General features: G+C 36.7%; 1 protein-coding gene across 1 annotated transcript in view; it reads left to right on the forward strand.

Annotated features, from left to right (window-relative positions):
* LOC110255677 (uncharacterized) overlaps window positions 1-14,631 on the forward strand; it is a 1,749,062-nt gene that overhangs the window by 396,660 nt on the left and 1,337,771 nt on the right. The window lies entirely within an intron of this gene.

A 14,631-nucleotide genomic window follows, 5' to 3' on the forward strand; every position in this document is an offset into this window, starting at 1 on the left:
GAAACTTGTATACTCTGTATTAGAAAGTTACATTGGCACAATACAAAAGAATCATTCAATGTTACTTACAAAAGAGAAAACTGAAAAGAAGCTAAACAGTAGAAAGTTTTGAAGTGGTTGCATAAGGCAGTATAATATTCATATTACGTTAGAGCTCTCAAGTCATAAAATACACTATTGATATCACGGAAATCATTAGAGATAAGACTGAGGACTATGGCAAATATATGAAAAACTAAATGTGAAAAGACTACAAAAGTATATGTCAATGCCTATGTAAACATTAAAATAAAAATAAAAATTCTTAAAGAAATATGAGAAAATATCCACAGTGGATTTGGGTGTGTATCAGATTTTAAATGATGCCTTTTATACATTTAAAGGTAATTTTTCTGTGAAAGGAATTTTTTAATTTTTTTTAAGTATAAGTTGATTTACAATGTTGTATTAATTTCTGCTGTATAGTAAAGTGATTCAGTTATATGTATGTATCCACTATTTTTATATACTTTTGCCTATGGTTTATCATGGGACATTGAATATAGTTCTCTGCGCTATACAGTAGAACTTTGTTGTTTTCCCCCATCATGTACAATAAAATAGCTCACATCTGCTAACCCCAGTCTCCCACTCCAACCCTCCCATCCCCCTCCCCTTTGTCAACCACAAGTCTATTCTCCTGGTCCATGGGTGTGTTTCCGTTTCATAGACAGGTTCATTTGTGTCATAGATTAGATTCCATGTATAAGTGATATCATAAGGTTTTTGTCTTTCTCAGTCTGACTTCACTTAGTATGAGACTCTGTAGTTGCTGCAAATGGCACTATTTCAAACCCATGACATAAGCGCTCAACATATGTATGTTATTGATTTTATTTTAATGAATATTTTTATTTCACTTAGAAGTATTGGACGCTTACATGACTGCAAGTGTGATTCTCTGTGCAGTGAAAATGACAAGCGGTTACATGCAGAAAGGCATGAAACACTGTGAACAGGGACAAGAAAAGAATTCTGGGTCAAACGTGTGCCTGGTAGCCTCAGGCTTTCTACAGTCCTAAGAAAACAAGTCTTTCCTTTGCCTGAAGGTAAAAGGGTCAATTTAAAATTAAATTAGGCAAATGCTTGATTTCAGTATGTGATGCAGTTTCTGTGACTTTGCTGAGCCAATTATTTTGTCAAGTTTTCACTGAAGCCCTGGGGAACGTGAAACCCATCCCTGATTTTTCAATGAAGGATTCCTTTCCATTCTGATTTCTATGAATGTACTTTTCCCCACTACTGCCATCAACTCTGGCAGTTTCACCTTCCCTCTCTCTTTTTTAATGGTAAGCTATTTTAAAGGTCACTAGAACTTTGAAAAGGGAACTAAAACTCTGCTAAAGACTTACCAGTGATGTGCTATCTAGGCAATAAAGATCTCCTTCTAGGATACTGATGATGTTCGCATCTCTGAATTCCTTCCATAGTTATATGAGAATGAAGGTTAAAGGATACACCATCCTAGAAGCTTAATTGAAAAGACTGTCATATCCCTTAAATTCCTAAAGTCTATCAGCTATGACCACACTTTGCAGTTTTTGTGATGTTTATCAGAGTTGTTATTGTCCTTTTATGATTAAAACACATCTGGCTTATAGGTATTATTACAGCTTTATTAAAACACAGCCACACAGACGTTTTTGGTTTGGGTTGTGCTTTTATTTATTCCTTTCCAAAAGAAATTGGTGTTTTAAGAGACATATGCCCTTGAAAAAAATACTATCTTTTTACCACATTGTCAAAATTCATCAGTTTGATGAAATCACTTGTTCCTGTGTCATAAAAAGAGACAAACAATGAAAGCCTCTAACTAGCTTTGTTTGCTCTCAAAAAGCAAATCGAATTCTTGTGCTGCCAAAGCTCCAGTAAATACCCTTGCTGTGGAGCGTGTCCTGAGTTCATTATTCTTCCATACTGACTGCCAGCTCCTTGCCCTGCCAGGGTGTAATGAATGTTTTCCCATTTACATTTTCTTCTGCAGCTTGAGGGAAAAGGGGACAAACATCACAACAATCACAGTGAGAAAGATGATTTTAATATCGTTTCAAGTCCTCCCTGAAACATGCTAGAAATGCCTCTTCCCATGGTTGTCTCTATAGCATTTCCCGGCTTGGGTCATGCACATATAATTTTAGGGGAATGGGAGCCTTGAAAACTGAAAAAGCTCCCAGTGAGGGAGTTAAAAGCATGTGCTTGCGAAACTGAAAGAATGATAGATTTGGGCTTTGTTTGCGACCTCACTTTCACAGTGTCTCTGTATTTACATAGCTGAAATGAGCACAGAGGAGACGCTAGATTGCCAGAGAACATTTCTTTTATCCAATATGTCAACCATGCAAAGAAAGAAAATGCAACTTTCATCTAATAGCTAAAGTCAGGACCCAGAGGCAAAGGTGTCTTTTCACGTTGCCTCCCTTTTGCCTCCTGTGGCTTCTGAGACCTTGGATGAATCTGTAGTAGTTTTTACTTTAATCAAAGAGAGTCCATAAATGCCCATTAATCCTTGATTACGGGGCAATCCAAGGTATTTACAAAAAGCTGTTGAACAAAAGACATAGGATTCAATCACATTATTGTGAAAAACAGGTATTTATTTAAACTGAAAGATAGTTCAGTAATAGAATTTCTTTATTTCTTTTGCTGCATCTTTGGCATGTGGAAGTTCCTGGCCCAAGGATCGAACCTTCAAAACCACAGCCCTGACCCAAGCCACAGCAGGACAACTCCAGATCTTTAATCTGCTGAGCCACCAGGGAACTCCAACAGAACTTTTTTTTTAGTGTTATCTGAGTCTCTCTGTATAAATATGCCAGTATAAAGTTTATTTTCCTCCATGATGATGAACCATCTCTTTCTCCAACTTACCTGACAACACATTGCTTATAAGGAAAATGTCCTGCTACTTTCTTAGTACACAAAGGAAGAGTGAAGTGTGATTTTTTGTATTTTGATAAAAGGTAGGGCAGCAGAGAATGTTGGATTTGGAAGGATACTAAAAGGCCGGTTCATCTAACTCCTCATTGTGAAGATAAATAAACAGAAGCACAAAGTATTTAAGTATGTTGCTCAAGGGTATTGAATGGAGCAGTTGGGATGGGGCTGACGTTGTGTTAGCCACAAAACCTAGAATTTTACATTTATAGAATTCTAAACATCTAGTCCCATCTTTTTATTACCCCATACAGCCTTCATGTCATTAAGCCTATACTGAAAAAACCATAAATACTATCTCCTGCATTGTAGTTTCTCTAGGAAAAATTCACTTTTCATCCTTGATTCAATGTTCAGTTTGTACTGCAGAAAAATGTTAGAAGAATCCATTAGCATCCAAGGCCGTTCCATTGGAACTTAGAGTGATACTTGCAAAAGGAGACTGTGCACCTGAGATAGAACTTTTTTTATTAATGAGTGCAAACTCCTTTATCACATGCAATCTATATTACTATTTACTTGGAATAAATTGAATAAATGTAAATAGTAACATGTCTAAAACATATTTCTTGGTTTCTAAATCCCATATGTATATAAATGTGCTCACCACTAGATATTAAAGAAGTATTGAGGTGTAATGATATATTTTTACTCATATACTTAGTTTGGGAATGTGCCTTAAAAAGCTAAAATAGCAATCTGATTTCTACATAGGTGTTTTAATATCAAAAATGGAATGGGCATAGATTATCATTCAGTAGTTAACTGAATACCTAGTTACGACTTCTTTCTTGTGTTTGTTTGTTTGTTTTTTATGGCTGCACCTGTGACACATGGAAATTCCTGGGCCAGGGATTGAATTCCTGCAACCTATGCCCAAGCTGTGGCAATGCCAGATCTTCTAACCCACTGTTCCAGGCTGAGGATCAAACCTGAGCCTCTAGAGACCTGAGCCACTGCAGTCAGATTCTTAACACATTGTGTCACAGTGGGAATTCCCTGGTTATGATTTCTTAAAAACTATATCAAAGTGAAAATACTATTTAGTTTTATATTAAAGTCTACATTACAATGGTTCCTACACTGGCATGATAATCTTGTTTTTCACCCAAATAAATGATTATTGCCTTACTTTCTGCAGATGAGTGAAATAATGAGTTTATGAAGAATTCCATACCGTTTGAAAACATGCTATGACTTAAAGAGTCCAAAACATGTTAGCAGAACTAATTTATACTTGCTGTGATAGCAAATGTTCTAGAAAGCTAATGGTGCTTGCACTGTCAGGCAAACACATGTGTTTTACATTTAAAGAAGGAGGTAAACATGGAGTTCCGGTCATGGGGCAGCAGAAACGAATCCAACTAGGAACCATGAGATTGAGAGTTCAATCTCTGGCCTTTTTCAATGGGTTAAGGATCTGGTGTTGCCATGAGCTGTGGTGTAGGTTGCAGACATGGCTCAGATCTGGTGTTGCTATGGCTGTGGTGTAGGCCGGCAGCAGGCAGCAACAGCTCGGATTGGACCTCTAGCATGGGAACCTCCATATGTCATGGGTGCAGCCCTAAAAAGACAAAAGACAAAAAATAAATAAAGAGGTAAACAAATTACTTGATTTTTAATGAGGGCTGATTAGTGGTATTATTTTTAATGATACAAAACCCAATGAAGAGATATATGAACGGAAGGCTATTGGTGAATGAGGTAGTAATTATTGCTCTAAATATTTTTTCTTATTTTATCATTTGATCCCAGAAAGCTTACCTATCTGTCACAATATTGTCAAATAAGAAAGTGGGTAAATGCGTGACTTAGAATCCATTCTGGATTTGATCTGATGGTTAATTTCTAATCAACATAATAGAACGCCTCATTTTCAACTGTCATTTGTGTGTGTGTGTGTGAAACATTAAAGTCAAATCTAGTGTCTTATTCAAGGTTTTACATGCAAAGAAATCCACTAATTATAATTAATTCCTGTACAGTCTTTTGCAAGTAGAGCGCTATGACTTTTAGTTACATATTGTATTACTTTCTTGTTTCATTTTGTAAGGTACATAGTCTCCACACCCAGTTTATAATTTATTGACATGTATAAAGTGTATTTCTTTTTTATTTAATATTTATTTATTTTTAAATTGTTATTTCCCTAATAACAATTTTTTTTTCTACTGTACAGCATGGTGACCCAGTTACACATACTGGTACACATTCTATTTTCTCACATTATCATGCTCCATCATAAGTGATTAGACATAGTTCCCAGTATTACACAGCAGGATCTCATTGCTAATCCATTTCAGAGACAATAGTTTGTGTCTGTTAACCCTAAGCTCCAAATCCACCCTACTCCTTCCCTCTCCCCCTTGGCAACCATAAGTCTATTCTCCAAGTCCATGATTTTCTTTTCTGTGGAAAGGTTCATTTGTGCTGTATATTAGATTCCAGATATAGTGATATTATATGGTATTTGTCCTTCTGACTTAACTTCACTCAGTATGAGAGTCTCTAGTTCCATGCATGATGCTGCAAATGGCATTATTTTGTTTTTATGGCTGGGCTGAGTAGTAGTCCTCTGTGTATATATAGCACATCCTCCTAATCTAATCATTTGTTGATGGACATTTGGGTTGTCTCAATGTCTTGGCTATTGTGAATAGTGCTGCAATGAACATGCGGGGGCATGTGTCTTTTTTTTTTCATGCACAGTTACAAAATTTTTAATTGTTTTCTTATGATGAGAATTTTTAAGATCTACTCTTTTTTTATATTTTATTTATGTGTATATGGTTTTGGAGCTTGGGGTAAATAGATGCAGAATGTGGCCTTCAGGACAGATTAGCAATGGAACACTGCTGTGTAGCACTGGGAAATCTGTCTAGTCACTTATGATGGAACATGTGTCCTTTTTTTTTTTTTTTATCTTTTTATCATTTCCTGGGCCGCTCCCGTGGCATATGGAGGTTCCCAGGCTAGGGGTCTAATCAGAGCTGTAGCTGCCAGCCTACGCCAGAGCCACAGCAACACAGGATCCGAGCCGTGTCTGCGACCTACACCACAGTTCATGGCAATGCCGGATTGTTAACCCACTGCGCAAGGCCAGGGATCAAACCCGAAACCTCATGGTTCCTAGTAGGATTCGTTAACCACTGCGCCACAACGGGAACTCCCATGTGTCTTTTTTAAGGAAGGTTTTGTCTGGTTTATAACCAAGAGTGGGATTGCTGGGTCATATGGTAGTTCTGTGTATAGATTTCTAAGGTACCTCCATACTGTTCTCCATAGTGGTTGTACCAGCTTACATTCCCACCAACAGTGCAGAAGGGTTACCTTTTCTCCACACCCCCTCCAGCATTTGCTATTTGTGGATTTCGTAATGATGGCCATTCTGACTGGCGTGAGGTGGTATCTCATGGTAGGTTTGATTTTGCATTTGTCTAATAATCAGAGATGTTAAACATTGTTTCATGTGCTTATTGGCCATCTGTGTATTTTCCTTGGAGAAATGTCTATTCAGGTCTTTTGCCCACTTTTCCATTGGATTGTTGTTTTTTTGCTGTTGAGTTGTATAAATTGCCAGTATATTCTCGAGATTAAGCCCTTGTCAGTTGCATCATTGGAAACTATTTTCTCCCATTCTGTAAGTTGTCTTTTTGTTTTCCTTTTGGTTTCCTTTGCTTTGCATAAGCTTGTCCATTTGATAAGGTCCCACTGGTTTATTTTTTCTTTTATTTCTGTTGCTATGGGAGACTGACCTGAGAATACATTTGTAAGGATGATGTCAGAGAATGTTTTGCCTATGTTCTCTTCCAGGGTTTGATGCTGTCTTGTCTTATATTTAAGTCTTTCAGCCATTTTGAGTTTATTTTCATCCATGGTGTGAGGGTGTGTTCTAGTTTCATTGATTTACATGCAGCTGTCCAGGTTTCCCAGCAATGTTTGCTGAAAAGACTGTCTTTTTCCCATTTTATATTCTTGGCTCCTTTGTCAAAGATTAATTGACCATAGGTGTCTGGGTTTATTTCTGGGTTCTCTATTGTGTTCCTTTTGTCTATCTGTCTGTTTTAGTACCCCTACCACACTGTCTTGATGACTGTGGCTTTGTAATACTGCCTGAAGTCTGGGAGAGTTATGCCTCCTGCTTGTTTTTTGTTCCTCAGGATTGCTTTGGCAATTCTGGGTCTTTTGTGGATCCATATAAGTTTTTGGATTGTTTGTTGTAGTTCTGTGAAAAATGTCATTGGTGATTCGATAGGGGTTGCATTGAATCTGTAGATGGCTTTGGGTAGTAGGGCCATTTTTACAGCATTAATTTTTCTAACCCAGGGCCTTGGGATATCTTTCCATTTCTTTACATGTTCTTTAATTTCCTTGATTAACGTTTTTTAGTTCTCAGCATATAAGTCCTTTACCTCCTTGGACAGCTATATTCCAAGGTATTTGATTTTTTGGGGTACAATTTTAAAAGGTATTTTGTTTTTGTATTCCTTTTCTAAATTTTCATTGTTAGTATAGAGAAATGCGACTGATTTCTGAATGTTAATCTTACATCCTGTTCCTTTGCTGAATTTGTTGATCAGTTCCAGTAGTTTTTTGGGTTGAGTTCTTAGGGTTTTCTATATGTAGTATCATGTCATCAGCATACAGTGACGGTGTTATTTTTCTGACCATGTCCACCATGTGTAGAAGTTCCTGGGCCAGGCATGGAACCTGCATCAGAGCAGCAACCCGAGTTGCAGCAGTGACGATGGCAGGTCCTTAACTTGCTGAAAACCACAGAGGAACTCTGCAAATACATTTCTTAATTCAGCATTCATAACATCATCACTTCCTATGTGTTGTTTGATTCATTTACTCAATAAGCACAAAGAGCTCAATGCCATAAAAGTCAGAGTATGTTTCTTAAGAACCTCACAGTCGAATGAATTGAGTGATTAAGGGCTTGAACTAATTGTTATAGATAATACATAGTAACTAATAAATAATAAATAAGTAGCTGAAAAATAGGTCAAAGCTCAGTTATGCATAGTATTCAGCCTAACATCAGGCCTTAACAAGACAGCAAGTCTCAAAGCCTCAAGAGTTTCATGTTAAAATATGTGTAATACCTTTCAGCACTTTTTTGGTTGCAATATTCAGATATTGCCTATTATATAGTAATTATGGCACTCTCGCTCCAGTTAATTTCATTTTTTGGTTAAAAAAAGGTTAATCCTAAATTATGAAGTGTTTTTACCCAAAACAATAAATGACTTTAAGAATCCCAAGTCATGATCCAATAATCATTCAGAATTAATTTTCTGTGCTCTATATGGAGCATTACAGACTTTGCTTTTCTTAGAAAGTTTCTGAATATTGCCAAAGGTAGAAGGGGACAAAAGATCTCATGTTAAAAATGTTTTTTTCTATGTTGTTTACCATCTTCCTTCTAAATTCCTGTGCTGAAAGTAGGGTTCAGGAAAGTAATGCCTGGAAATGCTGCCAAAAATTAAATGAACCCAAATTTTCAGGCTAATGAACTCTGAAATAGATATTTTTCTTTTCTGCTTGAATAAGGCATAACAGTTTTCTCCAATGAATTATTTTAGAAGAATTCCAGTCTACTTTTAATATTTATTGGACATCAAGTTATATATCCACATTGGTAGAATTATGTGCCAGACAGCTTCTTTTTTTAATGCAGTACTGTTAGCTACAGTTATCATGCTGTACTTTAGTTATAAGAACAGCTGTATAATTTGTTGTACAAATACTTTTTACAAAATCTCTCAATAAATAAGAGATTCTAGATTTGAGATTTCTTTCCAATATACAATGTCTATATCCTTGAAGAACTTCCTAGCAAAATGACACCCATGACCTATGATTCATTATGTGATTCAGTTACAATTGGGGAACTTGATAAATGGAAACATGAAAGAAATTTATTGTTTCAATAATCTTCTTTATCTCCCTGAAACACTGCATCACTGTTTTACTTCTTAACCAGTGATTGGTAGGTAATAATAGCTACTGACTAGTGAGCACCTCACAATGATCCCAACAGCCATTATAATTATTGTTATCATAATTATTATCTTCATGATATAGCTGAGAACACAAAGTCTTGGAGATGTTAAGTGATCTATGCAAGACCATATATATTGTTTTCAATTAAAGTAAAAAAGTGTATAATTATATATATTAATATTTATGCTAATATTAAATATATATTCTATGTATGTAAAATATGCGTGTGTGTATGTGTGTGTATGGTTTGTCTTGTTTCACATCAAAAGGATCCAAGATCTTGAGGATCTTGAATAATTTCTACTTCAGCTTTTCTTTTACCGATCTCCTTTGGTAATTTACTTGTTCAGTTTTGATACAGGGCCATCAGATGATCTTGCACAAATCTCACATAAATTGCTCTATGGGTCCTGTGTGTCATTATCACTACCTGCCATGCCCTCTTCCCCATTCTTACACAGCCCACCAGTTGCTCTTCCTACATGGCTGTTCTCCCCCAGAAAGCCTACCCTGATGGACCCTCCTGATTCTTTACACCTTCTTTCATGTTCCTCTGTTTTTCCACCGTTTGTGCATTCTGATGTTCTACTTTGTTGATGATGTGCCCATTAACTTGGCCTACTTTATTTGAACCTCTCTGTGAAGAAAACATTGAATTGCACCATTCTATTTTTTTTTCCTTTTTTGACTGCCCTGAGGCATATGGAGTTTGGGGGACCAGGGATCAGACCTGAGCCACAGTTGAGACCGATGCTGCAGCTGTGGCAATACCGGATCCTTAACCCACTGTGCCAAGCTGGGCACTGAACCTGCCTTCCAGCGCTCCCGAGATGCCGCCAATCCCATTTGTACCACAGCAGGAACTCCTAAGTTACATGGTTCTGAATTTAACTCATGTTCAGAACTCAGGCAAACAGTGAAATTGCAGTAAGACGGTATCTGGGAATTCCTTAATGTGATACAAATAAGAAAGAAACTTATAAGTAATGAGTATCAATTGAATTTTTCAGAAAGGTTTACCAGAGAGAAGGATAAACATTATTGTTTATATCTGTATAGAACAATGTAAATTCCCTAAACAATAAATGATATGTTCAGACTCTTTCTCCCTTTGTAATACTGTGTTACAGTGTCAGATCCATAGCTGAGCTGGAATTTAGTGAATGATTACGTCTATTAAGGACAGGCCATATCCTGTTTGCTAGAAATAATACCTTGCTTCTGTCTATTGCTTTATAATGTACAACACAATTTCACTACCATTATTGTATGTGATCCTCACAGCATCCCTGAGAGGAAAGCAAAAAAGAAAATTCTATAGGATATTCTTTAAGAATCTTCTTAACCTGTCCCCCTCAACCTAATTATCTTTGCTATATCTGTCTTACACTCCCCTATTGTCTATTTGATGTTTTGGTATATTATGATCACACACTGTGGATACCACTATATGCCTCAATAGTAATGTTATTTTACTTGAGTTCACAAATAAAAATGAACAAAACAGAAATCACAATGTATCAGCTTGAGGAGAACCTATGTTATACCTGATTCAGTCTCCATCATGCTAAGTACTACCAAAAAAAAAAAAAAAAAACTACCACTTTTTTATATAGCTCAAACAGAGAATTTGTATTAAATTTAATATCATCCTATTTTAACTTGTCGTAGAAGTCATAACAAAAGAACATAGCAATTCTAGGGCAGATCTAAGGTTTTTAGTTTCATAAATGGAAAATTTGGGAACAAACAAAGGGATAGTGTGACATTCTGCAGGAATTACTGGGGAAACAGGTAGTCAGCCGCATGTTGCTTTGCCACAGATCATATTTGAGTGGCTGAGATTTCACTGCCCTGAAGCAGGTTATATTACAGTCCATTTATTTGTCAGGGTAGGATTTTATTAGCAACCAGTTCTGGGCCTTGCATGAGAATGAATCTTCTCACAGCCTGAGCATAAAAGACTAATGGAGTTCAGAATCAACACTGCATTTGAAAGCTTTAGCCCAGGATCGGTGAGGTGAGGAGGTTGGAGTTAATGTTCCATTCTGTTCTGCTCAGATGAAGCTGATAACAAACACTGTGTGTGTGGATGCGTTTTCATCTCCATCTGCTGGTGTCGAGTGTTAGCTTACTGTCTAGTCTAGCACATCCACGTGTTTGTGCTGATGGCGAATCAAAGTTGTAGCAAAGGCATGAAACAAAAATTGTAACTTTAGCCATTTTCAAAAAGAAAAAAATAATGTAGGGATAGACATTTGTTGCAAAATAAAGGCAGTACCAAAAAAGGCTTGTAAAGGCACTTAAGTTAACTCTACTTCTCAGGTCCACTGGAGGTCAGCTTGCCAAAAACAAACAACAACAACAACAAAACAAGAACAACAAAAAAGCTTTATGTAAAATTTGATCAAATTACTTTGAACATCCAACATCTATATAGAAATATTTTAATGTGATTCTGTTAGAGTTGTAAAATTGCTAAAATTGTTTTAAAATTATTCTAGGTTAGAAATAATAATCTACTTGTTTTATAAGATAGTCTAAATAAGTCTCTCCTGGGTAGGGAAAAAAATCCTCTTTAACTCTCACAGATTGTTTAAGAATGTTTAAGAATGTTTAAGAATGTTTAAAAAATTGCCTGCACAAATTTCTCTATATAGGATCCAGGAATCCAGTGGTAAAGAACTTGAAGCCCATTCAGCTATATCCTAGGACACCTGACATATTAAAGTGTATATTTTATCTCAGGGGTGACTGCTGGACAGTAATATCTAGATAAAGATGAAGACGGAGGAAAGCATTATGGCGGACAATGATGCTGGTAGGGTCCATAGATTAGCAGCAGCTCTAAGAGTTGTGAGTGAGCCCTGCTCACTGGTACAGTGTCACTCTGCATTTGAATACATCCTAACATAGTTTCACACCAACTCTCTCCTCTTTTACCATGTTGGTTTATCATGAGGAAGAGGACATTAAGAGATTCTAAAAAGGCTATTACTAATAACCTGAGTACCTTGGCTGCACCCTGTTCTCCTCAACACTTCTAAAAAGTTGTCTAGAAAGGAGAGGTGCTTGCCTGCAGGAGAAAAACAGGATGAGTTACATAGTATCAGGATGTTCAAGAAGAAATAAGCACCAAGCAGCTGCAGTGGGGAAAACAGTGGCAAATGTCACCACATGCTTGGTTGAGTTGAGCATTGTTGACAGTTTTAAAGTTCTGGAGATATGGAGGCAGCTACAAGGAGAGATGCTCACTAAACACAAATGACAGCAGGCCAAAGGTAGTCCTTATGATTATCGGGTGTATAAGACAAACCAGCCTACCTTCAAGACTCCTAGAAAATTACTGAAGTGGTAAGAAAAAAGTTCTACCTCTTGGCAGTTTGGAATTCTTAATGCAAATGATCTAAGTCCAACTTATTTCACACCACCCGGGCCTTGAACCTTACAGATGGTTCTTCAGCCTTTGCAGCCAGCTGATCTCTGGATAGGTCATTGCAGGAACAGAATCTCCTACATGTCTGCCTTCATCTTGAAAGAACATAAGCTGGCAGGTTCAGACACCTACCTGCAGGGATCTTTCCATGAACAGAATAATTTACTTTTAGTGTACAACCTGGAGAAGCATATTCTGTTACGATAGTCTCAAAACTCCTCAGTTTCAACCTCCTCTTTGGATGTTTCTTATATCTCCTTGCCATAATAGAATCTAGTTTTCACCCGAGGAATTGCTTCTCTTTATGCCCCCTCTCAAAGAAGTAGCTATGTATTCTGAGGTCGGGAACTTTAGGGTCAAAGTATGGAGCCAGTACCCATCATTTTACCATAGTGCACATCTCGGGGTTTTTTTTCCTGAACTTTTAAAAGGTTTAGTGTTTGGTCATTGAATGTCTTCTGGCCTTCTTTATCCACTGTCTATTAATCACCCTACTGTTTATCTTGATTCAGCAAAGGTTTTGGCATCTGGCTCACCATATCTCTCTGCTAAACCTAGAATCATGCTAGATGATTTTAATATTTATTTCAGTATCTGAATGCTCTAGCCCTTCTTAACTTCTTTATCTCCAAGCCTTTTATTTCCATTTTGACCCTTTATCTTAGCTATCCACTTACTTGACCACGTCTGTAAATGTAATTCACATTTTTATTCATCTCTAAAAAATAGACTCTCTGTCAAGCATTACATCCTGGTATTATAATCTTTTAGTTTTACACTTTGATTGTCCAATCACTCCCACTTCAGTCTTTTACAGGTTTATTGAGATCATCCTACCTGCTCCCAATAAATTGTTCATGTCTTTATTTTGATCCCATCTTAGCCATATTACTTCTAACATTATTATGTTATTTTCCATTTCAGGAAACATCATGGTATATTTGTTAAGGGTATGGGCTCCAAAGCCACAAAATCTGGGTTCAGATATCATCCCTAGATCTTCCTAGATGGTTAACTTTGTACTTAGATTTTCTTAGTATTCTCAACAGTAGTGTTTATTTTATAGCATTGTTGTAAGGGTGACATGACTAAGAGATGAATATGTTTAATGACAAATCTTGATGAGTAGAAACTAACATTGAAATAAAAGTTATGTATAAATGTTTATTATAAATTACATGGTTTGTCCAACAGATATGTAAGTGTAAATGTTTATGTATATCATTTGATTTAAATTTTTATATTCATTTATCTATACATATTAGGCAACCACAAGCTCCCTTGTTCATTCTGTTTTTACCCCACCCCTCTGGCAAATCTCAAAACAAAGATCAAACCAAATGATTTATTTTAACCGTATCTCTATTGAAATAGCTAATTCCTGCTGCAAAGAGTTATATATTTAGTACCACTGCAAATCCATGGTCACACAATGCAAGGCCTTATGATTCCCTGGACATCCTATTATTTCTTATTTTCAACCTAATCTCACCATTTTCACTAGAACTAGTGAAGTTTTCAACCTCCCCAAATTCCTAATGCCTAAAATTTCCCCCCCCCATGTCTTAGTCAAGTGATGTCATCTCTTCACAGAAGTCAGTGAAGGGGCAATGGACACATAAGCCTGAGTTGTGTTAATATTCCTCCACTAAACACACCAAGCTGCTTTTCATTTTCCCTTTCCTTATTCTTACCTGTTGTAATACAAGAGATGCCCTTCTTATCATCTAAAATCAACCCTGCCACCTATGTTTTGATTCATCCCTCCTCCCACCTTTTAATTTTCTGTTTATATGCATGTTTATTAACAACTGCCTCTCAGTTGAATCTTGCCCATTGCTTGTGAGTGTTTCCACATCCTTTCTGCGTGAGGAAACAAACTAGCATCTGCCCTAAACTGCTGTCTCTTTTTTATTCTCTCTACAGAAAACTTGTGATAAGAGTTGCCTTTATTCAGCCTTGAGTTCATCATTTCTCATTCACTGCTCAATTCGCTTCTCTTTGGCTGACAATTTATAATCTCTCTCTCATCTCAGGGCAAAGTAAAAAACAAACAACTTTTTATTCTTCTTGACTCATGAGCAGCATCCATTAATTTTCTCTACCTTCTTAGACTAAGGTGTTACTTAACTTCAGTAATACTACAGCCTCTTGGCAGTTTCACAGCTGTATAGCTGTTCCTTCTCTTTCCCTCTTATAGACTCATTCTCATT

Source organism: Sus scrofa, chromosome 10, assembly GCF_054392235.1.
Source record: "Sus scrofa isolate SSC_HxYL_T2T_F1_AM1 chromosome 10, Sscrofa_HxYL_maternal_Yorkshire_Landrace_v2.0, whole genome shotgun sequence".
Classification (NCBI taxonomy): domain Eukaryota; kingdom Metazoa; phylum Chordata; class Mammalia; order Artiodactyla; family Suidae; genus Sus; species Sus scrofa.